General features: G+C 35.7%; 1 protein-coding gene across 1 annotated transcript in view; it reads right to left on the bottom strand.

Moving 5' to 3' along the window:
• The window catches only part of LOC141405769 (uncharacterized), a 546,509-nt gene extending 522,948 nt beyond the window's left edge, over nt 1–23,561 (bottom strand). Inside the window, exon 1 of the mRNA XM_073990459.1 lies at nt 23,542–23,561. The gene's annotated coding sequence lies outside the window, so the exon portion shown is untranslated. The remainder of the gene's footprint in view (nt 1–23,541) is intronic.
• Nucleotides 23,562–24,124: the final 563 nt, after the last annotated feature.

Genomic DNA, 24,124 nt, shown 5'->3' on the forward strand with positions numbered 1-24,124 from the left:
GACCCGCATCAACTCCCAAAAAATGCGTGACGATCCGATCAAAATTGCGACCTGTAGCGTGATTACAAAAAAATTGGAAAATGGGATGCATTATCTACTATTGCCATATCTCTGCTATTTGACCACCTACGAAAACCTGCTTTTCATCCTTGTAAAGGTGATATTTTCTACTTTCCTTCCCAGGTTTTGCTTTAGATATACCTCTTAAAGAAACAGAGATATTGGCTTTGAAATAAAACGTTGACCTTTCCCCAAATAAGTGTTTGCCCATTCCAACCCCTGAATATTATCCGACCATCATCAAAATCAATAGGCTTCTTTCTCTTTGGGACCCGCATCAACTCCCAAAAAATGCGTGACGATCCGATCAAAATTGCGACCTGTAGCGTGATTACAAAAAAATTGGAAAATGGGATGCATTATCGACTATTGCCATATCTCTGCTGTTTGAGCACCTACGACAACCTACTTTACATCGTTGTAAAGGTGATATTTTCTACTTTACTTGCCAGGTTTTGCTTTTGATATACCTCTTAAAGAAAAAGAGATATTGGCTGTAAAATAAAATGTTGACTTTTCTCCAAATAAGTGTTTGCCCAGTCCGACCCCTAATTATTATCCGACCATCACCAAAATCAATAGGCTTCTTCATCTATGAGACCTCCATTAACCCTCAAATGTTCGTGACGATCCCATCAAAATTGCGACCTGTAGCGTGATTTCCAAAAAAATAGAAAAAGGGGATGTATTACCGACTATTGCGATATCTCCGTTATTTGGTTACCTACGCCGACCTAGTTTGCATCATTGTAAAGACGGGATCTTCTACTTTCATAGTCAGGCTTTGCTTTTGGAAATTTTACAACTAAAGCTGTGATATTCGTCAATATAATTAAAATCGCAAAAATGAAAATTGGGGTTTTATTTGCTACTATTGTGATATCTTCGTTGTTTGATCACCTACGAGCACCTACTTTACATCATTAGAAAGGTGATATTTTCTACTTTAATTGTCAGGTTTTGCTTTTGGTATACCACATATAGAAGCTGAGATATTCGCTTTGGAAAAAAACATTGTCTTTTTATCCACCTAAGTTTTTTGCCCTTTCCGACCCCTAAATATTATCCGACCATCACCAAAATCAATAGGCTTCTTCCCCTTCGGGACCCCCATCAACATGCAAAATTTCGTGAAGATCCGATCAAAATTGCGACCTGTAGCGTGATTACAAGGTTTAGATGGACAGACGGACAGACGGACAGACGGACGGACTGACGGACGGACACACATAGCCAGATCGACTCAGCTCGTCGAGACATTCATTTTGGTATATATAAGTATGGGTCTACGACCATTATTTCGATGCGTTACAAACTTTTTGGCCAAAACCAACTTATAATACCCTCCCCACATAGTGGTGTAGGGTATAATAAAATAATATAAAAAATCAAATTTCTGAGATTTTTATACCCTATACCACAATGTGGAAAAGGGTATTATAAGTTTGTTTTGGTAAAAATTCATGTAACACCGCGAAATATTCGTCGGAGACCCCCAATGTGGTATACCAATCTTCATATCTCGACGAGATAAAGCGATTTTGAGATGTGTGTCCGTCCGTTAAATGGACCAAAACTTTTGTGTGAAAATTGTGAAAATTTTTAATAAACAACTTATATCTTAATTCCTGGAAGTGACATTCCGGACAAGTGAGATATACTTGAAAGTGGAACGTTTGACCTTTCAATTGATGCTAATTATGTTGGTGTGCATGATCAGATAACAGAGTTACAGCCTAATATATTCCGTTATTTGTATGTAGTGTAATAATAAACTCGCTAGAAGTCGCAATTATACATCTATAGCCACGAAATTTTGCACCGGGTAAGAGTATAGGTCGAAAAAGATGCCTACAATTTTGAATGATGATTTGATATTCTTTAGCGGGTGAATTGGACCATTACTTTTGTATGAAAACTATAAAAATTTTATTTTTGGTCGATATTTTAATTCCTTGAGGACATATATATTTCGCAAAGTAGCCTACATATGGAAAAAAACTACTGACCTTTTCTCTGATGTAAATTGCAATAAAGTGTTTGCTAGATAACGGGCCTACTGCCTAATATATAATGGGTTCTGTGTAGAGAAGAACATTTTTACCCCATGCTTCATATTGTCTCTCCAAAAGTTTATGTAACATCACGAAATATTCGTCCTAGACCCCTTATTTGGTATGCCAAAATTCATATCTCGACGAGATAAAGCAATTTAGCGATGTGGGTCCGTCCATTAAAAATTGTAAACAAGCTTAAGTCCGCAATTATGGACCGATTGTAACAAATTTTTAAGGAGGTTGAGTTCGGGCCAGAATAACAATGATTAGTTTTTGGTGATGATCGTGAAATGTTCAGGGGATGAAATGGACCAAAAACAAAATTTTAACCAATTTTGTAGCGGCTCTGTAGGTCAAAATAATAACCCGCAAAATTTTAAACAAAATTTGAGTTTATGATGAAGAAGAAGAGTACAATCCAACGTGAAGATCAGATAATACTTAGCGGGTTAAATGGACTGAAACTTTTGTGTGAAATTGGTAAAAATTTCAATAACGTAGCGGTTAAACACCGGAAGTAGTAGTACTACATAAGTGGGTTTCATTACATTTTAATTTGTGTGAACTACATTTTCCTTTCCTGCTACAAAAATGTCTTTGTCATGCAAGATAACTTTTTGGTTTTGGTCATAAGTATTATACATAACATCTCTGATATTTGATAATTACATTTTCACAATTATTGAAAAGAAGTTCCGTGGAGCGCGATTGTCCAGGGATAGTGGTATAGGGTATCCCATGGTCGGCTTCGTCCGACTATGGACTTTTCTTACTTGTTTTTAGTATTTCAATAGAGATTTTTTCAAAAATGTCAGCCTCATCAAGTTGAGAAGTGTTCTTTTGTCAAGGAATAAACCGTTATAATTTCCATTTATACTTTTAATAAATTAGGTTTCCAGATGCGGCTACGAGAGTTTTTGAATGTTTCTGTTGAATACGCATTTAAACGAATTCGTCGGTCACATTTATGCTTGAGCTCGAGTCATCATAAAATTGGGAAAGAGTTCTTTGTTTCAAAACAAAGAACTAAGAGAACTGGTGAGTCCAAGTGGCGTTGGAAGAAACTAGTCTTCTCTGCCTTCAGGAAAGTAAATCAATTCTAACTACACCCACTTTAAAAACTTGTTGGTTTTTAAATTTGAAAACAACAAATATGACATTAAGCTGACTTACTTTAAAAATAATAATAACATTTAATAAAACTTTCAAAGCGATCCAGAAGAAGTGGATCGATATAGTCTTCTCATATTATTTCTACAACGTTCATGTATGGATTGTGCAACGTTCATGCGAGATTGTGAATCTATCCTCTCAAATACAAGTTATCAAATTGAATCCTTCAAATTATCTAACAGTGGCACGTAAATAATAATTATCGCTTATATTGCTTCTATGAATAATACATATTATACTTTTAATATCCTAGTGCAGTAATATATACTTAGCTTTTATAAATATGATTTACTGTCATTCAAATTAATTTCTTCCTGAAGAAAAAAGAAACATCAAAACTAAAATTAGAATTTGACTCTGGGTTATCAGCCAGTAAAACAAAAGACTTAAGACACAAACACACTTCTGTTTAATGCAAAACCAACATCGGTTGGCAATTTATCTTCTTTCTGTCTAAACTTCAAAACGGCAGTAGTTAAAGAAAACTAAAACTAATGCTATAATAATGCAGTTATTTCTCTGGGACCGGTTTCTTTTTTGTTTTTAACGCATATTCAAATATATTATACAAATATATTTCTTCCATTTGCTTTGCTTTTATAGCTTCTTGTACCACCCAGGCAATGGATTGGAGAACTATTGCGTGGGATTTTGCCATTTTGGGAATTTCTTGTTTTCAAGTTCTACATCCTTTGAATCATGTTCAAGATTATATAACAATTATAATTACCTGGCAGAGGAAAAATGTAATTTTCTGTAGAAGATAAAAACACTCACCTGAAAATAAAAAAGACAAAATTTGAATTAAAAATGTAATTACTCTCTGGTGCCTGTTTCTTTGTTGTTCTTTCAAATAGCAATCAATTGAAAACTTTACTAAAAGGCGTATCTAATGTTTGGTCACAGCAATTACTGCTGTGTATTGAAAACAATTTTTTGTCAATTGCATTTTATTATCTCTATTAATGATGTGTTGTCAAACATAAAAACCCGACAATTTTCACGGTATGCCCACATGTGAACACAGATTTATTTTTGCTACAAGGTCAAGGCATGTGGTTAGGAATTCTTAGTACATGCTTTTTAATAAGTTTTTTGTTTAATTGCAAACAAATATTTAAATTTTTTTTATTATTTATTTTCTGGTTATTTTGTTTAAATTATGTAGTCAACTCAATAATTTGGCTTTGAAGGCGAATATTGACATCATTCATTCTATGGTTCGGAAATGGAAACTCTGAAGCTAGACGTAGAGAAGCTGTGATTCTATTTAAAGTAAAACTATTCCCAACAACGGTAGGGCCAAGGGGAGACTTTTTCGTATCAAAGAATGTTGCCTATCGCCGAGACCGAACAGAATGTCGAATATAGTAGAACACCTTTTCTAGTGTTGTTTTACATGACTCAGGTATGTATTAAGAAAAAGTATTTCAAAATTACGCTTAGGAGTTTAAACATCTGTATGGCTGGTTGGTGCAGCTTGTACCCAATCAAGTCAAACTTAGTACAGTGCAATACTTATCCCAGTAGAGTTTGAATATAGATAATATCGGTCCTCTCCTTCGGGTACGTCTCCAATAAAATTTATAATTTTGTGCTGAAAACTAGTTTAAGGTGGTTGCTGCTATAGCAGCTACATTAAGGACGTGTATGTCTTTATTTACTTAATTCTGCTCTGTTGGAAAACTTCAATTTTATAAACAGGATTGGCCAAAAATGAGAGTGTAGTTAGTTGAGTTTGGTTTGGTGCTGCATGCTGGGCAAATGTTCCGCATCGTGCCATCAATCCTGGCCCAGTAAGAATTGAGGCGGCTTTACCAACCCGATCTCAGTTGCGCCGAAACAACTCTCGTTTGCCTAGGTAGCTGTTATTCATCCGTTGCCGAAGTACCGTCCTCTGTAGGCTCCTCATACGGTAGATTCTTACAACCTCGCGACTGCATCGGTATGAATATTCCTCAAAATTGTCTGATAAACCCATTGATATAGAGGTTCTCTTTTGTATCTTTGGATCTCCCTAGGTAGATCATGAAGATTTTTTCTGCCTTGCCTGGGCGGACGGTACCTATCCAAAAGATTGTTTTGATTTTGCGCTTTGGATAATATCTGCAGCATCACCCATCGTAAATTAAGGGCTTGAAGAGATCACAAACAACGTAAAACACTTCTCTTCGACGGTCGTTATCGGGATACTCAATAAGTTGTCGGCTAAAATTACTCACGCACTTCTTCGGATCTCTCACAACCACGCCGTTAAAGGTGACGTATGTCCGGTCATACTTTTAGCAGGGCTCGATAAAGCCTTAACCGTTGTCCACAACTTACTGCTACCGGTTCCAATGTTGCAGCACTTCAGATACTCTATCCACTTGTCCGCTTGTGCTCACCGACAAATCTATTGACTTTCATTGTCAGTTCTCTGACTCTGGGGTCGGTTGGGTTCGAACGGCGAAGCTCATTATGCCCATTCGCTAATCCCGTTGCCTGCGCTGGGAAATTAGGTTTTATTTCGTATTCGACCAGCTGGAATATGGTGAGCGGCTGCAGCAGTGATGATGTCTCGGAAATTCCACTCTGCTACCAGAACGTCAGAGGGATAAAAACACATGTATGTACAATACACACACAAACATACAATACAAAACACTGTTACAACAACAGCATTAGAGGGATTGGGAAGTTCTCTGAAGCGGTGGTGGGTGAATTCTCTTAGTCCTTGCAAATTGGTCTTCACATGCTTAAAAAAAGTACGGCGTTATGAAGGCTGGTGTTCTATTGATGGAAATGGTCCGACCAAAGGGAAATGACGTGTAGCCAAGTCAGTCGTGAGACCAGATGACAAGAAGGATATGTCAGGCGAAATATGGTGTCCTCGTCCACGGTGCAAAATTGAGTGCTATCTATTGGCTCTGCCAGCGCTATGCCTCTCTGGTCATTCCCTGGGATTGAATCACCTTTCAGCAGTGACCTAATTCCAAGCGAATAACGGGGGGTACAGTTATTAATCGGCACACATTTAACAGTTCTACCCCCGCACTTTGCCACTACTCCCATACGCTCCGATTATTATCACTAAAACTCACTGCCGATCATGTTGGCGTAACACGAAACAAGATGATCTCTATCGCTATACTCCCTCAGGAAGGTCAGGCCGGAAAAAGTCTTAAAATTTAGGGACATATCGCTCCCAAAATAAAAATAAAGACGAACACGGAAATGTAGTTGCTGGGATGTCGGCCTCCTTTAAGAGTGTCCCACATAAGTTCAAAAATGTGTAATTAAGTGCAGCTTAAGGGTTGTTCGAGAATGCTTCCTAGAATAAGTGACTGACATTGGTTCAGACTTTGAACATAGTAATTATTCTCAGATAACTCCTGCGTGTATATTAGGGTGGGGCGATTTGAACAACACCACGGGCGCCTGGATTTTCTGATTATTGGGATTGTACTGAGCAAAAAAGTCCACTAGACCATATGTATACGGTGAAAATCGAGCCCCCGGATTTTGACTTGAAGTTTATTTTCAAGGGTTTTTGAGATTTTCGATCCAACACAAAGACAAAAATTGTAGCCAAGACAATAATTAAGAACACTCTAGTACATCGAAAAAGCCCCGAGAAAGTGCACATTTTTCGGAAAATATCGATAAATTACACTGTGCTACAAAATTTGACTCAAAGTCAGTGGTTGAAAGCCCTTGGTGAGTGTACTAAGAACGCAAAAGAAAATTTTCAGGATAGGTCAAGTTTCTGAGATATGGTTTGGCCAAAATATCCTTAAAAAATATTTCAAGTCAAAATCCGGGGGCTCGATTTTCACTTTAGACATATGGTCTAGTGAACTTTTTGCTCAGTACAATCCCAAGAATCAGAAACTCCAGGCGCCCACTATCACTTTTTCCGTCCATACAAATCGCCCTGGCCTAGTGTATATTCCCCACAAAATTTAAAAATTTCGATGAAGGGAATTTGAAGTATTGTTCGAGGGTCGTCCTTGCTTTACTTTCTGGCATAATAACCCGAATCTATGATGACAAAAATGACAGGTGGGTACGATAGCTATCGAAAGCAGTAACGGACTGTTGACCTATACCTTTATTTCTTGTATTTTCACATCCCCTAATATAAAGATCCGTTCGATTTCTTGATAATACCCATGTTAATATTTTCTTCATATAACAACAACTACATACATACTTAATGACATTCACTTACCCTTTTCATGGCAATGTCAATTTCTTCAAGAAAATCAGTCATCAAACAATGCCATGATATTTCACTGATCTGTCCAAATCGTTTTTCACAAAGAAATTTACATTTGTGACAGCCAAAAGTCAAATAAACATCAACCGGGCCAACATCGCTAAGAAAGGAAGGAACAATGAGTGCAACAACAACAGCAAAACAGACAACAAAGGAAGACAGAAACCATAATATGACTAAGAAAGGCAGACAAACAGACAGACAGTTTAGTTCAGACGGACTTAGGCAGTCATAGGAATAAAATAAAAAAAAACGTAGTTTTCCAATTGATCTTTCCTTGCAAACTGCAACTGGAGCTATGCTGTGTTTCCTCTAAGTAAAGTAAACCAATATTGCAGGCAAAATGCAGCAACGTTTCGTAAACCTTGATTGGTTTTGTTTTTCATGCTAACATTCAGGGGGCTGCACTAAAATGTCAAAATTTGAAGACGTAGAAAAATTGCTTAGAATTGCCGCCAGACAATGTCTACTCTGGCCGTTTTGACTGTCTGTTGTTACCTCTATTTGGGGTTTGGGCAGTTGAATTTTTATTACCATTCTTTTGGTTGAATTTTATTTTAGTCTCGAATGGTATATGAAAAATGAAACTAAAGTTTTTGTTGATGCTTCATATGCTAAGTACTGGTGTTTCTTTTTGTTTGTTAAAATCTACTGTTGTCATATGTGTTCTAGCATCCAGTTGGTATCTGTATTAGTTTGACTTGGTACATGACCTCTACAAAGACGGATACATATTCGTATCGTATCAAAAAAAATATAAACCTAATGTCTTCTTCTAAGGAGTCGATTGAGGTTGTGATATATGTAATATAGCTATGCACACAGCGGAAATGAAATATAATTTAGATGTGTGTAGAGAAAGAATGTACGGAAATTGGCCAAAAATACTAACTAATGCTGTTAGTTTCGTCGTGGTGTCACTTGGGGGACTGTCTTCAACACCCGTTAAAAGTAATGAACTAACATGTGCACCCATAAAACTTAAAAAGGTCTGGGTTGTCGTGGGGTTAGGAACCCAATCCCCAAAAAACTCCTACTATAAAAAAAAACAAAGAAAAATAAAAAACAAACCCACAAAAGTTGACTAGTCCAGCAAATGGAATGTTCAGAATCTTCACAGAGAGGTGACAGTTTACGCACTAGCAGATATATTTGTAAGTTACAAGTCCGATATTACTGCCATACAGGAAATACTATGGATTGGGAAAGACGTCACAACAATACCTTTAGCTGATGCACTGTGTTATAGCTGTCATGATATAAAGCATGAGTTTGCTTGCGGGGTTGTAGTTAGCCGGAGGTAAGAACATCTGGTCTCCGTCCTCACCTCGGTGAATGAAAGACTTGCTACAATTCGGAAAAAAAACTAAATTTTTCAACATCAGCTTTATGTGCGCTCTTGCTCCCACTGAAGACAAGGACGAAAAGACCAAAGATATATTTTTCGAGCGCTTCGAAGAAACACAATTTTAAAAATTTTAATGCTAAACTTGGAAATGAGAGTACCCAACAGTCGGGAAATTTAGTCTCCACAGTGCAAAATCTGACAATGGAATGAGACAAACTTTGCAGCGTCAAAAACGTGGTAGTTAGTAGTACCAGATTTAAGCATCTCGACTTTCATAAGGGAACCTGGTTGTCTTCAGACCAAAACGCATTCATATGAGAAATCAATGTTCGATGAGAGAGAAGCCACTACCACAGACGATATGTCTGATGAACTGAGTAACTAACAGCGAAACTGGTCGCATAATTCGGTGGTTATGTGGGTTTTCGTTTTTCACTTGCAAAAAATCTTCGATCAATCAGCTCAACCCCTACGAGAAAAATTAATGAAGCTTTATGTTGTAGTACGTTTATACTGGGTTTAGCAAATCCAGTGGATTTAAATTGTCATTTCCATTGCAAATTTGTCAAATAAATCATCATAAAGGAGTTAATCCGGCAAAAACCTCTAATGGAAACATGAAATTGGCTTGGACAGTTTTGAAGGCAATACAAGGATAAATGCAGAATTTTTAAATCCGATATTTCGTTTAGTTTGTTAGTTATAGTTTATTCTGTGTTCATTTAATAATTACAATTCAAAATAATTAGTATTCCATATATAAAGAACAGCAAAATAATATGACTTTTGACAATAACTAAGTAAAAAAGTTGTCTCTCAATGTATGTATAGTATTTTAAATTCTGTTAATCTATGTAACATACATGCAAGTTAAAAAAAGCTCTCTGATTATGCAGTTTCTATATTTTAAAGCACTTCTGACATAATTATAAAGTTTTTCCCATCCGTCTTCTACATCTCCATTAAGAATATTTATCAAATCTATCTCATCTAAATATAAGCTTCCTATGAAACTATAACGTAATTCACATAAGATTGGGCATTTGGCAATGAAATGTTGTATATTTTGAACCTCGTTTGTATAACAGATACTGCATTGTTTTCTTTCGTTATCTACAAAGCTGTTTCCGTTTAAAGTAAGTGTATCAGATCTGGTTCTCATCAAGATTGAGATTTTATACCAGTTCCATATATTTGTCATATAATTTACTCCACTATCTGGGTTAAGAAATCTGTAAAATCTTGTTTCGCTATTTGCTGCCCTTTCTCGTTTCTGCTGAACTCTAAGCTGATTCATTACAGCATTGGTTCTACTTCTCCACCCTTTCGATTGTTATCGTGGAATTGTTTAATTGGAATTGTTTTTAAGGCTTACCGTGGATTGTTTTAGAGTTTATAGACCATTATGGCAGGAAACAATAACTTGCCCAAAAAAAAATTATATCCCTATAAACTAGTACTTGCCACAAACATTAGTAAGCGATGCTCGATCCTCCAGTCCTTGAAATTCACTTAAGCGAAAATTTTGAACTTTTGTGGAACTTGATGGAAGAAGTTTTATCGATGTGCAAACTTTCGGTCAAATTGGAAATTCAATTCATAAGGATTTTTGCTCAGCCGACAAGATTGTTTAGAGCTTTTGGGAGATTACTTCAGGAAGTATGGACTTACCACAGAAAAAAATTGTCCGGAAAGTGTTCTTCAACCGCACTTGTGCGAAAAAATTTGAAATTTTGTTTTGTAGGTACCTGAAGGAATGGACCAATATAGTCCATATTTGAAACTGAACTATGTTTGGATAAAATATTACCAGAACCAAATTTTGGTAAAAATCTTTTGATCCGTTCAGGAGTTATCGTATGCATCATTTTAGATAAAAATGTTAATTTTTGTGAGGAAAGAGTAACAGACAGACGGACATGTCGACTCCAAATTGTCTGAAATGGATTTCGTCCAAACATTTTGAATATAATCTTCAATGTCGGACGCTTCTACATAAATCTAAGCGTTTTCACATAAGTTAAGCATATGTGAACATATAAATTTTTGTAGAGAAAATTCAAATCAATATTTTTATAACGAAAGAAATATAAAAAGGCTTTTAAAACACATTTCGTTATCAGGACAATATTCCCCACATTGTACTGACGTTTAAATTTTTTTGTTTATAGCCCTATAGCCCTAGTGTATATACCCTCATTAGTCTACACTTGTCTAAATTTTGTATAAATTATATTTTTTTTTCAAATTTTGTTCCGCGCATTAATTTTTAACATTGCGGATACGGATCATATAATTTTTAATGCTTAGTATTTATCATACATTATTCAGAAATTATTATTATTATTTCTCAGAGATTATCATTATCATTCTAAAATTTGTCTTTTATTTTTAGCTATTAACAAATCTAAGTAATATTTAAATTATGCATAGTTATGGTGATAATCATCCAAGTGTATTCATCGGTTCTTTGTTTTCTTTTCCACCAAACGTTTTCTAGCAAAACTTGACGTAAGCCCAAAATCGTCAATAAAAAATCAACAAACCCATTGACTAGCAGAAAGAAAAAACGCTCAACATTTGCTTTGTGTTAATTTGATTGACGGTGAATTTTAATGATCAAAATTGTAGACATTGAGGCGTAAGCGGATGCATGCTTATCTTAGTTACTTTTAATTTCATTCACTGGAAGTTCATCCTTAGTAGCACGTTTGTGTCTTGAGTCTTTTGTTCCTATTTTCTTTTTATTTTTGCTTTGTGTCAGGAAAGTAAAATTTCACCATCACTTTTTTTCAAAAGAAAAATAGTGATTTTGAATCTTAAATTATGGGAAAAATTCCCTCCCAAGAAAAAGGGAAAGTTTCTTTTATTAAATATTAAAACACGTTATTCGCTTGCGTTTGCGCGTTTGCCCTCTAAAGGCTGCCATACTGTTGGCAAATTTGACCTTTGTAAACCCAGTTAATTAGAAAACATTAACCAAACAGACAATCAAAAATGAAAAAAGTATTAAAAATAACATTACAACACACACATACATACGTATACACCTCAGAACCACTATATCAGGTGAAAAAAACCCCATGACCCTGAAAAGGCTAATATACTTAAAATATTGACGATTGGGGTTGCTTGGCTGTTTTATGTTGTTTTTATTTCAATTTTTGCTCGTTTTAGTCTGGTCTTATTTATTTGCTGACCGAACGTCATTAACGTTGTCATTGTCATCTACTGACCGCAAATTGTGTAAGTTCATTCTTTGGCTTGTTCTCAGCCGGTATATGTTTTTCTGCAAACCACCACTTTAAGCTTTTTTATATTATGGGGTGTAGCATTTGTTGTGGCCTGTTCGATGTGTATGTCTGCCGGGGTATTTGAGTATTTTGGACTTTTTTTTTGTGGAAAGTCTGGTTAAACATCAACATAAATAGTGTTTATTTCAGTTGGTGTGGATTATGTTATGTGTGCCATGCTTGCCGGATTGCAGGAGTGCCTGATGCTTCTTTGTAGCATTGTCTCACTTTATATCTGTTATCTTCCCTGACTTGACCAAAATATCGACGAGTATTTGTGCTTACCGGGGTGAGAGAGTGTTAGTGGGTTTGTGAATGTGCTGTTAATAGGGATTTTGTCCGTGATCCGTCAGTCCTTCAACGATTTACCTGTGACTGGTCTCTATGTTCATGATCTCATGTACCTAAAGTTAATGTGTGGGGCACAGTGTATTGATGTTGATATTAGGGAGAAGATCATTTTGTTATTAATTTAAATTAATTTCTCCTTGAAGTCAGCTTAATAATCTAAATTTTTTGGAGGAAAAAAGAAAGCCGTGGATTCGAAACCACACAACCAACACTTTGTGACCGGTTTCGCTGTTGGAAATAGCTTATCGGACATATCGGCTGTGGAGTGGCTTCTCTGTCATCGAACTTTTCATTTCTCAAATGGAATGTTGCCCTAGAAAATGTGGATTTTTAAAGAATGTTTTGAACCACCATTTTCCTAGAAAACCTGGATTTTTAATGAATTTTTTTCAACCACTATTGGCCTAGAAAGCGTGGATTTTTTAAAAAATTTTTCTCAATCCCCATTGGCGTAGAAAACGTGGATTTTTTAAAGAATTTTTCTCAACCACCACTGGCCTAGAAAACGTGTTTTTTTAAAGAATTTTTGTCAATCATCATTGTCCTAGAAAACATGGTTTTTTAAAGAATTTTTCTCAGCCACCATTGCACAGTGTCCGATTTTCCAAGAAACCTGCCAAAAATAGAAAAAAAATTTTTTCAATTTACACTAAAAAGGGTCAGGTATTGTTTATAGGATCCCAGTGCGTGTAGTTATGAAAAAATATATACATTTCTTGCTTAATAAGTGGGTATAAAAGCAGGTCGAAGTGACCCTATTTGGAATTATATTTTATTTTTAGTAATATTTAAGTTGTTTATAAATCTATGATAATATGCAAAATAAACAACGGTTTTTAAATATTTTCTTTTTGTAATTGTAATGAAAGGTATGTGAAACGTATTTGAGATGTTCAGTGTCGCCAATGAATTGTGCGTTCTTTAATAATTGATGTCCGCACTTTTTAATTTTTTTCAAGATCAATTTTCACAATAAATTATGAAAATAGTTGTGAGTAAGATCGAGTTGGGCCGCGTAATTTATCATTCATAAAAAGGAAGGGTTTTTTACCATTTTCCATCGAAACATCCTGCACATATTAGCACTTTTCGTTTTTATGTGATATTTTGTCTTGCAGGTATATACAGATTTTCTTTCATTCAGAATGTCAGGATATAGTATAGGGTCACTTTCTGGCGTTTGGGCATAATTTAGAGTTTTGATGTATTTTAAGACCTATAGTAAAATTTTATGGCGAACAAATTTCTAGAATATTTTTGTCTGATCCGACCACATCTGATAGGAGATTTTAAAGATTTGTGGAAAAAGGGACCAAAAGGAGTCCTTTTATGACTCGCACGAGGGTTAATTTTTTTAAGACAAATATTCCTTGCATTATTGTCAGTAAAGTTGCCAAAGACATTATACACCTAAAGTGCAAGGATTCCAAGTGATCTTAACTCAAATATTTCCAAAACTGTAGAAATTGTGGAAGCTTGCACCCCTATTTTAGTTTCTTGGTTTTTTGGCAAAATTGATACCGATATTTCCTTGGTAAGTAATGCAAATAGAGATTTCATTTCTTTGGTGACTTATAATGAAAATTAGCTGAGAACATTTTTGTCTTTGACGCCATTCTTCTAAAATGATGTTTTGTATGACAATTTTGCCAAAACTTTGATGAAGTACGACATTAACCCTAAAATGTTTTTCTAATTTGCATATTTCTGGAGTTAAGGTAAGATATAGAGTTTTGGTGTATTCTAGGACCTATAGTAAAAATTTATGGAGAAAACATTTGTAGAATATTTTGATCCGATAAGATCACATTTTATAGCAGGAGGGACCAAAAAGACCCCTTAAATGACCGCCTGAGGGTTAAATAATATCAAAAACGTAATCAGCGGCCCGAAAAACATAAGAACCAAAGGTAAGGTCAAAATCCATTCATTTTTAGAGTTTTGGCCAGGTTTTTCGAAAAATCGGACACTGTGCATTGGCTTAAAAACGTGGATTTTTTAAAGAATTTTTCTCAATCTCCATTGGCCTAGAAAACCTGGTTTTTTAAAGATTTTTTTCAATAACCATTGGCTTAGAAAACGTCGATTCTTTAAAGAATTTTTCTCAACCACCATTGGCCTAAAAACTGTGTTTTTTAAAGAATTTTTTTCAATCACTATTGGCCTAGAAAACGTGGATTTTTTAAAGAATTTTTCTCAATCACCATTGGCCTAGAAAATGTGGATTTTTTAAAGAATTTTTCTCAATCACCAGTGGCCTAGAAAACGTGGATTTTTAAAAAATTTTTTCTCAATCACCATTGGCCTAGAAAATGTGGATTTTTTAAAGATTTTTTCTCAACCACCATTGGTCTAGAACACAAGGATTTTTTAAAGATTTTTTCTCAACCAAAACGAGGATTTTTTAAAGAATTTTTTAACCACCTTTTAAGGACGGTTTGAATTGAAAATTTCATTGAAAGTAGTCCCTACTGATAACAAAGCCATAATTTGTTTCGTGCCATGCCAAGCATGTGGATTTAATGGACCTAAAGCTCTAAAAAATCATACGTTGACTGGCACAAATAAGATCTATTTCCAAGATTTCGGTCCATTCCTATAAGTTACTCATCCGCAAAAAATCTACACCTTTGAAAGTTAATCCAGTTTAAAGCCATTCACTCTTTGTGTTAAAATTTGAAAAGCGGGTATTCGTTGTGATCATGACTACAACATAATATTTTTTGCTACGTGGAAGACAATACTTCCTGAGATATGGGCGCGAAATGTTCCAATATTTAGAGCAACACTTACATGGACCACCCATCCCAAGTGATATTCTTACAATTAAAGGCGAGTTTCGACCTCACGAACCACTGTGCCATATTATTAATTCTTGTTCTTCATTTTTCCTCATTTCATGCTGTTTTTGCTCTGTGACTCAGAACGATGATGATTACTGTTGCCTAATAAGTAGAGATGACTTTGGGTTTGTTCGATTTGTTTGTCTTTCTGTCTGCCATATTTTAAGTCTTTTGCCAATTGTCAGACGCTCGTTACTGCAGTTGATGACGAGCACTGCTGTGTAACAACTTTTGATTAAAGCCTCTTCGCAAAGAAACAGAGTAAATATTTATAGTAAGCTGTCCAGTCGATGGTGTTATGATGCAAAGAAGTGACGAGTATGTTACAAACAATGACTGAGAAGGCGGTAGCAATGAAATGTGACAAAATTGATGTGGGTTGTAACACAGTTTTGTTTTTACTCTTTGATTAGTTGGAATTTTGTAATTGTTTTGTTAAGAAGAGATTTCTGTGAAAGGAGTTAAACGAACAGGTCTAGTTTGTACATAAACTTAAATGAATAATAAGTTGGTTAATAATAAGAAACACATTGAAAAATATAGATAGCCAATATGATAGGAAGAATGTGGGATGTGTTGTTCTACATATTACACATTAGAAGGCGTATACCATAGAAGTACATATGCGATCTCCATTGACAATGAATTTATTATTTGTGTTATTTTTTCACCAGCAGCTTAAATGGTTTCCAATTTCAAAGAACACAATAATTCGCGATTTCTACGAATATCCCATTAACCTTGAACATTTTCTATCCAACTGTTTTCCATAGAATCTTAATTTGATGCATATTTGTTGTATGTACCTTCTTCATTGTAATAGTTTTCGAATATCTGAGCTAAAAATAACTTCCTTTGTCTTCTTTGTCTGTGAAAACAGTTAAAACAAAAAAACAACGGCAAAAGCAACAACAATAACAAGCAACAAGAACAAAAGTAAAACAACAGTACATTATAGTGTTGTTTTGTTATAATAAAACGACAACAATAAAAACAACAAAAACAAAAACATGACGAAGAACTAATACAACATCAGCAGCAGCAAGAGTAAGTAATAAGCAAAAACATAGCATTGAGCATTTGCATAATACTTTATAAACAGTTAAATGCTCTTCATGCATGTCTGACTATCAGAGCAGCAACAGAAGCTTCGTCGGAAAATCTAGCATTTTGTATGATACACGTGTAGTGTCTGGCTAACTGAACGACTGAGTGAGTAATCATCCTTGTGAATATGGGCTCGGGTATGTGTGAGGGTCTGTCTGCTTTATTTTGTATTTAGCGTGTATTAACAAATAAAATATTTAGCTGTCTGTAGGGTATCCATGTTGCTTTTACAACAACTATTATTTAATTTAAACAAAATGCATAGTTGCGAACAGCATTAATTACAGAATTACAGAGAACTTTTGCCGAAACTCCAATTAGTGCTTAAAATTACCTGAAAACAAAATAATTGTTTTAATTTTATATTAGTTTAGAAAATTTGTTGGTAGACGTCAAAACACTTTTCAGGTATATGAAGGCCTACAAGCGGTAACAATTTTCTACAAGACCAACCATCAGGCGTTTGTTGGGGAGATATCAGAAAAAGTTTTAATAAGTTTTTGGAACTCTCTCTTCGTTATGTAGTAGTTTCAAAACGGAGTGAACCGAAATAGTACATCTTCGAACTTAATATATATATAGGTGGGGAAGATAGAAGATATACGTGACAACATATTTTGGACATTTCGCGGATAAAAATCAATTCAATAAAAATGGCACTTCTTCAAAAAAACATGGAAGTAGGGGGACAAATTCTAAGATGCTAACATCTATAAATATTAGTACTGATCATAATAATTAATGATCGGTAGAGCAATGACAAGATCTGGCCAAATTCCCTTCCTTGTTACCTATTTTACAGTTCTATTCTGGTTGGAACCCGATCTTCCATAACTTCCTGACAATTAGTCCTATTTTGACCTGGGGTTTGATTACAATTTATAATGTACAGACACTCAGATCGTTTTATCTCGATTAAGATTGATTGCAAAGAAATGAAGAAGTACACTTATTCCAGGTTGACCGGCATAAACATAGCAAAGCCCAGGACTTATCTTGGTACCCACGGTGCTCTTGAACCAACATTAAATAAAAGGGGCTTAAACATGGGAAGTTTTTGCGGATTCTGAAACTACAATGTTCAAAGATGAGAAAAATAAAAAAAAATCGACGGAGCGTTTTTTAAATAAATCGCCATGAAAATTTACATTTTTAGGGGGTTTTTAGGTTTATACGATTTTGCTTGAGAAAAATTGTAGCTATGTATACGGTTTTCATATAAACTTAGTTAAGGCTCGCCGTACATGACATTGTTTTATAAGGAGGCGATACAGTCAGTGCATTGTCCCAATATGAACTTCAGTATGTGAAAAATGGTAAAACCTGCGAAAATATCATAAAGGTCAATCATGTAGAAAAACCAGAATAAATATGCGGTTTCCAAGCAAAATCGTGAAAACCTAAAAAAACTCTAAAAATTTGAACTTTGACCCCGATTTATATATAGAACTTTCTCATCTATGAAAATTGAAGTTTCAGAATCCGCAAAAACAACATCTAAAATGACGCACTGTATTATAGCTCTCATAACACAAAGTATGAGTTTGATTGCGGATTTGTAGTTAGCCTTAGATAAAAGCCTCTGGTCTCCACCTTTACCCCAGTGAATGAAAGCTTAATTTTTCACAATCAGCTTTATTTGCGTTCATACTTCCACGGAAGACAAGGATGAATAGATATAAATATATAAGGATATATTTTACCAGTGCTTTGAAGAAACATATGACCGTTGTCCTACACATTGCATTAAAATTATTGTAGACGATTTTAATGCCAAACTTGTAACATAGAATATCTTTGGCGTAACAGTCGGAAATTGTAGTCTACACAGAAAAAAGTCTGCCAATGGAATGAGGCTGATATACTTCGCAGCGGCAAAAAACATGGTTGCAATACCAGTTTTAAGCATCTCGATATTTATAAGCCTACCTGACTGCATTAAGACCAAAAAACAAAAAAATCAAAATGATCACATTGTGATAAGACATTCATTGAGCGGGTTGGATGTACGATCGTTCCCAGCACCAAACATCGACTCGGACCACCATCTTGTCGCAGCAAAGCCACGGACCCGATTAAACGTAGAAAATAAAGTACGAACAGACACAACACGGTAGTTGGACATCGGTCAGCTGCAATCACGGCAGATATCCGCAGCATATTCCAATCACTTAATCCAATTGCTTAATCAAACAATTGGTACCTGAGCATCCTGTGCCCCGTCCACATGAAACGAAACAAGAATGTGTGCTCTAATTATAAAGGCATATGGCTGCTCCGTATTGCTTATAAGATAGTGCCGGACATATTATTCGAACGACTAAAGCATATGGTCAACGAAATAATTGGGTCATAATAATTTGGCTTTAGAAATGGCAAATCCACCATTGACCAAATAGTTAGCCTGTGGCAAATTCTGAAAAATACTCAAGAGATGCTGATCGACACTTACATTTTTTTGTCCATTATAGGGCAGCCTTCTACAGCCCCTTACGTTCAAAGGTATTTGCTATCCCCGTCATGCGCATTCGACTTTGTAAGGTGACTCTATCTGATACCCGATCCTCTGTTAAAATAGGTAAGAACCTCTCAGAAGGCGTAAGGAGTCCCACAATTTGTCTGGCTAGGACAATGGGCGAAATATAAAAATATGGGCCTATGTGCGCAATTTTTGATAGTGAAGTTTTTAACGACTGGGAATCATAAATACCAAGAACATCCAATCTTGGCCGAAAATGAAGATCAAAACTAGAAAACCTGAAATAAGTGGTACCATTTTTATTGGGTCATACCAAAACATGGGCTCACGATGGCAATTTTTGATAGTGAAGTTTTGTTTCAGTGCGAAATATGAGCACTTTAGTGGAACTTTACTAATATCTTTTAATGTAAAGGACGTAGGTTACCAACACTTTGCAAATATGTTTCTTATATAAGTGGGTAGCATGGGGCTAAATATGAGCCAGATAGATGGTTTCCAGTAGCGCTCATGTAACGGTGGCGACCTTTTTTTTTTTTGTATTCAACGGATTTTGCTGCAAATTAGTATATTGGAGTTTCAGAGGATATAAAACTAATGTACAAAAGTTAGGTTAGGTTGATATGAGGGGTGATACTAGATCACCACATGCCCATGTGGACATAGACTTAAGCCATAAGTAGGCCTGTTGTGCGCTCTAATTTTGGGTTATGGAAGATTATCTTTTTTGACTTAGTCTAGGATCTCTGTCCTATTTACATAGTCTCTGATCTTTTTGAACTCGATTGTCCTAATTTGGTCGAGTCCTGGTATAATGTTATTCCCTAGTAACTGGGTTCTCAGATTTGTGAAGGCTTGACAATGACAGAGGTAATGTTCCAACGTTTCGTCGTCCTCTCCGCATGCTCTGCATTCACTGTTTTCTGCACAACCTATTTTGTGCAGGTGTGCTTTTAGACCTAGTTGACCTGTAAGGATTCCTGTCAGTCTACTAATATCTTTTTTACTTAGTAAAAGTAATTCTTTTGTTTTGTCCTCGTCTGGGTTTCCCCATAGGATTTTTGTGTTTTTTCCCTTCTCTTCACTACTCCAGAGGGATATGTGTGCATTTTTTGCCCATGTCTTTAGTTCTAGTCGCGTAGCTTTAAACGGCTTAGCGTTTTCTAGACTTACCCCTAATCCCGGTATGCCCTGGTATCCATATAATGTTTACCTTACCGTGTTGAGAGTAATTATTTATAGATTTAATACATTCCAAGACAGTTCTAGATTTCACTGTCTTGGTTGATATAGCTCTAATGGCTGCTTTGCTATCCGTAAGGATATTTACAGTGGTAGGCCTTGTGTGAGTATCAAACCAAAGCAGACACTCTGTTATCGCCCGGAGGATCGTGTTATGATCCGGCAGACGGAGGGAGATTTCCGTTTCCGGTTCCATTATATAAAGACCCAGTCCGGTTCTCCCCCCTAGCACAGCCCCATCCGTAAACCCACAGCTTCCAGCGGGAATCTGTGCTAGAGCTCCCCCGATCCACATGTCTCTATTGACACTTCACACAAGGCTACTTCACTAGTTTCAGGTATACGGTCCGATACTACCTGATTTATAGATTCACCCGTTGTGACCTTTAATATGTTTTGGTGGCTCTTTTCGATCCACTCGCTCATCGACTTTGGCCTTGCGGCTGCGATGGCCGCCTCATACCTTACCTGAATATCTATTGGGTGTACAAACAAAATTGTTTCTAAAGCCCTAGTCGGTGTGGTCCTCATTGATCCGCTAATGCTTAGGCAGCATGTTCTTTGGACCTTTTGCAATATTTCCACATTGCATTGTTTGTCCATGGCTGTCCACCATACCACAGACGCGTACGTTAGAATTGGTCTAATTACGCTTCTGTATAGCCAGTGTATCATCCTATGATTGAACCCCCATTTTGAGCCTATCGCCCTTCTGCGGGTTGACCAACATATTTGGGCCTTGTTGGCCCTTTCTTGTATATGGTCTTTCCATTTAAGTTTCCTATCCAGAATTACTCCTAGATATTTAACTGTACAAGAGATATTTATTGTCTTCTCTAGAAAAACTGGTTCCTCGTAGTGTCCCATTTTTGTTTTCCTAGTGAATAGACATAATTCTGTTTTTTCCGGGTTGACGTTCAGACCTCTCGGCCTGGCCCAGTTAAAAGCAATTTTTAGAGCCGTGTCTGCTCTTCGAAAGAGTTGATTCGGATTCTTTCCCCTCAGAAGTATTATAACGTCGTCTGCGTAGCAGACTGGGTCAAATCCTTCTTCGGTTAGGGTCCTCAAGAGACTGTTTATGGTGGTAGCCCACAACAGAGGTGAAAGTATCCCTCCCTGTGGCGTTCCTTGTCCAACTTTGTCTCTTATTTTCACGTCGTATAGCCAGCAGCTTATCCATCTATTCCTTAGCATGTGGGTTATCCAGTTCCTTAAGGCCCTGTCTACCTGAAACTCGTCTAAGGAGTGGATAAGTCTCTCGGTGCTTACGTTATTGAAAGCGCCTTCGATGTCTATGCATACAGCAAGTGTGTACATTTTCATTTGGAAGGTTCTTTCTATGTGGTGTACTACCTCATGCAATGCGGTTTCCACTGATCTGCCTTTAACGTATGCATGTTGTTTGAATTTAAGCATATCGTTGGGATCTCACTCTTTATCATGGTGTCGACTGTCCGTTCCATTGAACGGACTAGTATTAATATATTTTCGCGTATTGGTGTAGCCCCCATTGATCTGTACCGCTCGGTATGACGAATTTTAAGTATTGACGTCACAGTTTCCATTATACATACATTCCCAATTTATGTCCCCGGTGTGATATAGCCCCATAGTGGGGGTCACAAAATTTAAGGTATTTAGTAATTTACTTAGTATTTTTTTTGTACTGTCAAATTTTTAGTGCTGAGAGCATTCACAAAAAAAAAAACATCAGCATTGGTCCATGTTATGGAGTGGCCCAAATATCAAGTAATCATACATATATATTTGTTTGTGTTAATACTATTGTTAATGAATTATTTTTTTAATGTTCATCGTTCGCAATTCGCATCAACAATAAGTGCTAAAGCCTTTTTCATTTTATTACCCCATTCCGGAGAACCGAACGCCAGTTCCTTGACGATCCACATTGTTGTAGTTTAGTTGAAGTGGCACTGCTTAAAGCCATTTGAGTGCAAGACTTTACAAGGTTATGAACTTTTCTCATTTGCACTTTTGGATGGCAATCCTTAAATTCCTTTTTGCGTCTGGTTGCATTCGGTACATTATCTTTGGAAACAGAACCTTGTGTTTAAGCCAACTATAATTTTTCATCGGAATTGTCTTTAAGTTTCGCGAAGATTGAATCCACTGTATCTTTATACTATAAACCAAATAAGTAATAATTGGCCTTATAGTACGTAGTTCATCATTTGTTAGTGCTGGCGAACCAATTTTTCTAAAAAATTGGATAACATTTTGTCAATTTTAGGTTTTTGTTTCCACATTTGGAAAATGCTATTAAATGAAATTTCCGAAGACATTCTGAAAGAACTTGAATATCTCCGAAACCGGCGCGTTCCCGTATCAGTTTTATAGCTTTCCGAACAGAGTTTTATAGCTTTCCAATATTTCAGAATATATATAACTTAGCACGTGAATGTACGGAAATCACTTTTAAAATGTCCACGGAAAACAAAAAAAATATTTTAAAAACTTCAAAAAACACTGATCAAGTCTATATATACTTTATAGGAATCCAAATGATAATTTCAATGAGCTACAACTCGTACATACCGAGTCCGAACGGGGTGTATTACGACACCACTTGTAGAGACGTTTTTCATTGCTGAAATACTCAGGATAGCCAACATTTCGCTGAGGGGATTTGCCACCGCTGAAAATTTTGATGTTAAATGTTACGATCAACATTTCAAACAAGGGCATATGTATTTTCTATAACATTTTAAACATATTAAATTTTAATACCACGATTTAATGTATGAAAAATACGATCCTCTGTATGTAGAATACACACAGCCAATAAACAACGTAAACACAACTTCATTTTTTTAAACAGAGGAGTAGCAATACTGCAAAAAGATTAATACAACAAGGTTGCGTTAAGTTGGGTACACATTGTCAGTTTTGAATGACAGATTTGCTTAAATAATCGGTTGCTTGATAGTGTGTCCGTTCCTTTTTGTCATTCATCATGAAACCCCAAATATTTTGTGGTTATTTGACAGTTATCGATAATTGCGAAAAATCAACATTCAAAACTGACAATGTATACAGCATTCATTGAATGGAGCACATCGAACAAGAAAATAGCAAAGCAGATCGGCAATCGGAAACACGACAATGCTAAAAAAGCCACAACAAGCAGAAAAACGACAAAACAGGAAAAAAAACTTGTAAAAAAGAGAGCAAAACTTGTCAGCTAAGCGGTAAATGGTGATTAATTATTTAGATGCTGTGCAAAATAAGATTGACATAGATTTCTGAGAGATGTTTTTGAAGTGAAGAAAACAGGAGGAGAAAAAAATAAATAAAATAAACAATTACCTTTTGCTTCTGATAATCCATTGAGAGTGCTAATCCAATTATGGAAAGACTTTTCCCAAACATTTTATTAGTCATATTTGAACTAAAGTTGGTAAAAAACAATAGAAAAAAGTAGACAAAAATTAAAAACAACACACTGTGAAAATACACAAAAATAATTAACACTAAAGCTGTGATTTGTTTCACTCTCTTATTCGTTGGTTTTACATTAATTTGGCTTTTGAGCCAAAAGAAAAGATTGGGGATTATGTCAAAACTTTGTTAGTTTGATTTTTTAGTGGTATTTGTATTTTTGAATTCGTTATGGCCAACAACTTAACGGAAGCATATTTTATTTCCCGTATAATTTTGGTTTTTATTGTTGCTTCTTAAAATTAATTGAAAACTTCTTCCTCAACTTTTTTGTAATAATTCTTCACTTAATACACATTTGTTTCGATTTATTTTGTTTCTTTGTCGATGTTCTGCTTATTTTGTTACCCCTTTTGTTTGACGTACATTTATTTGTTTTTTTTTTTTTACATTTTCGTATTTTTTTCTTTTGACTTGTTCTTGTTGTGCCTACCCGTTTGTTTGTCTCTTT

Source organism: Musca autumnalis, unplaced genomic scaffold (assembly GCF_047663935.1).
Source record: "Musca autumnalis isolate F117 unplaced genomic scaffold, ASM4766393v1 scaffold_5, whole genome shotgun sequence".
NCBI classification, from domain to species: domain Eukaryota; kingdom Metazoa; phylum Arthropoda; class Insecta; order Diptera; family Muscidae; genus Musca; species Musca autumnalis.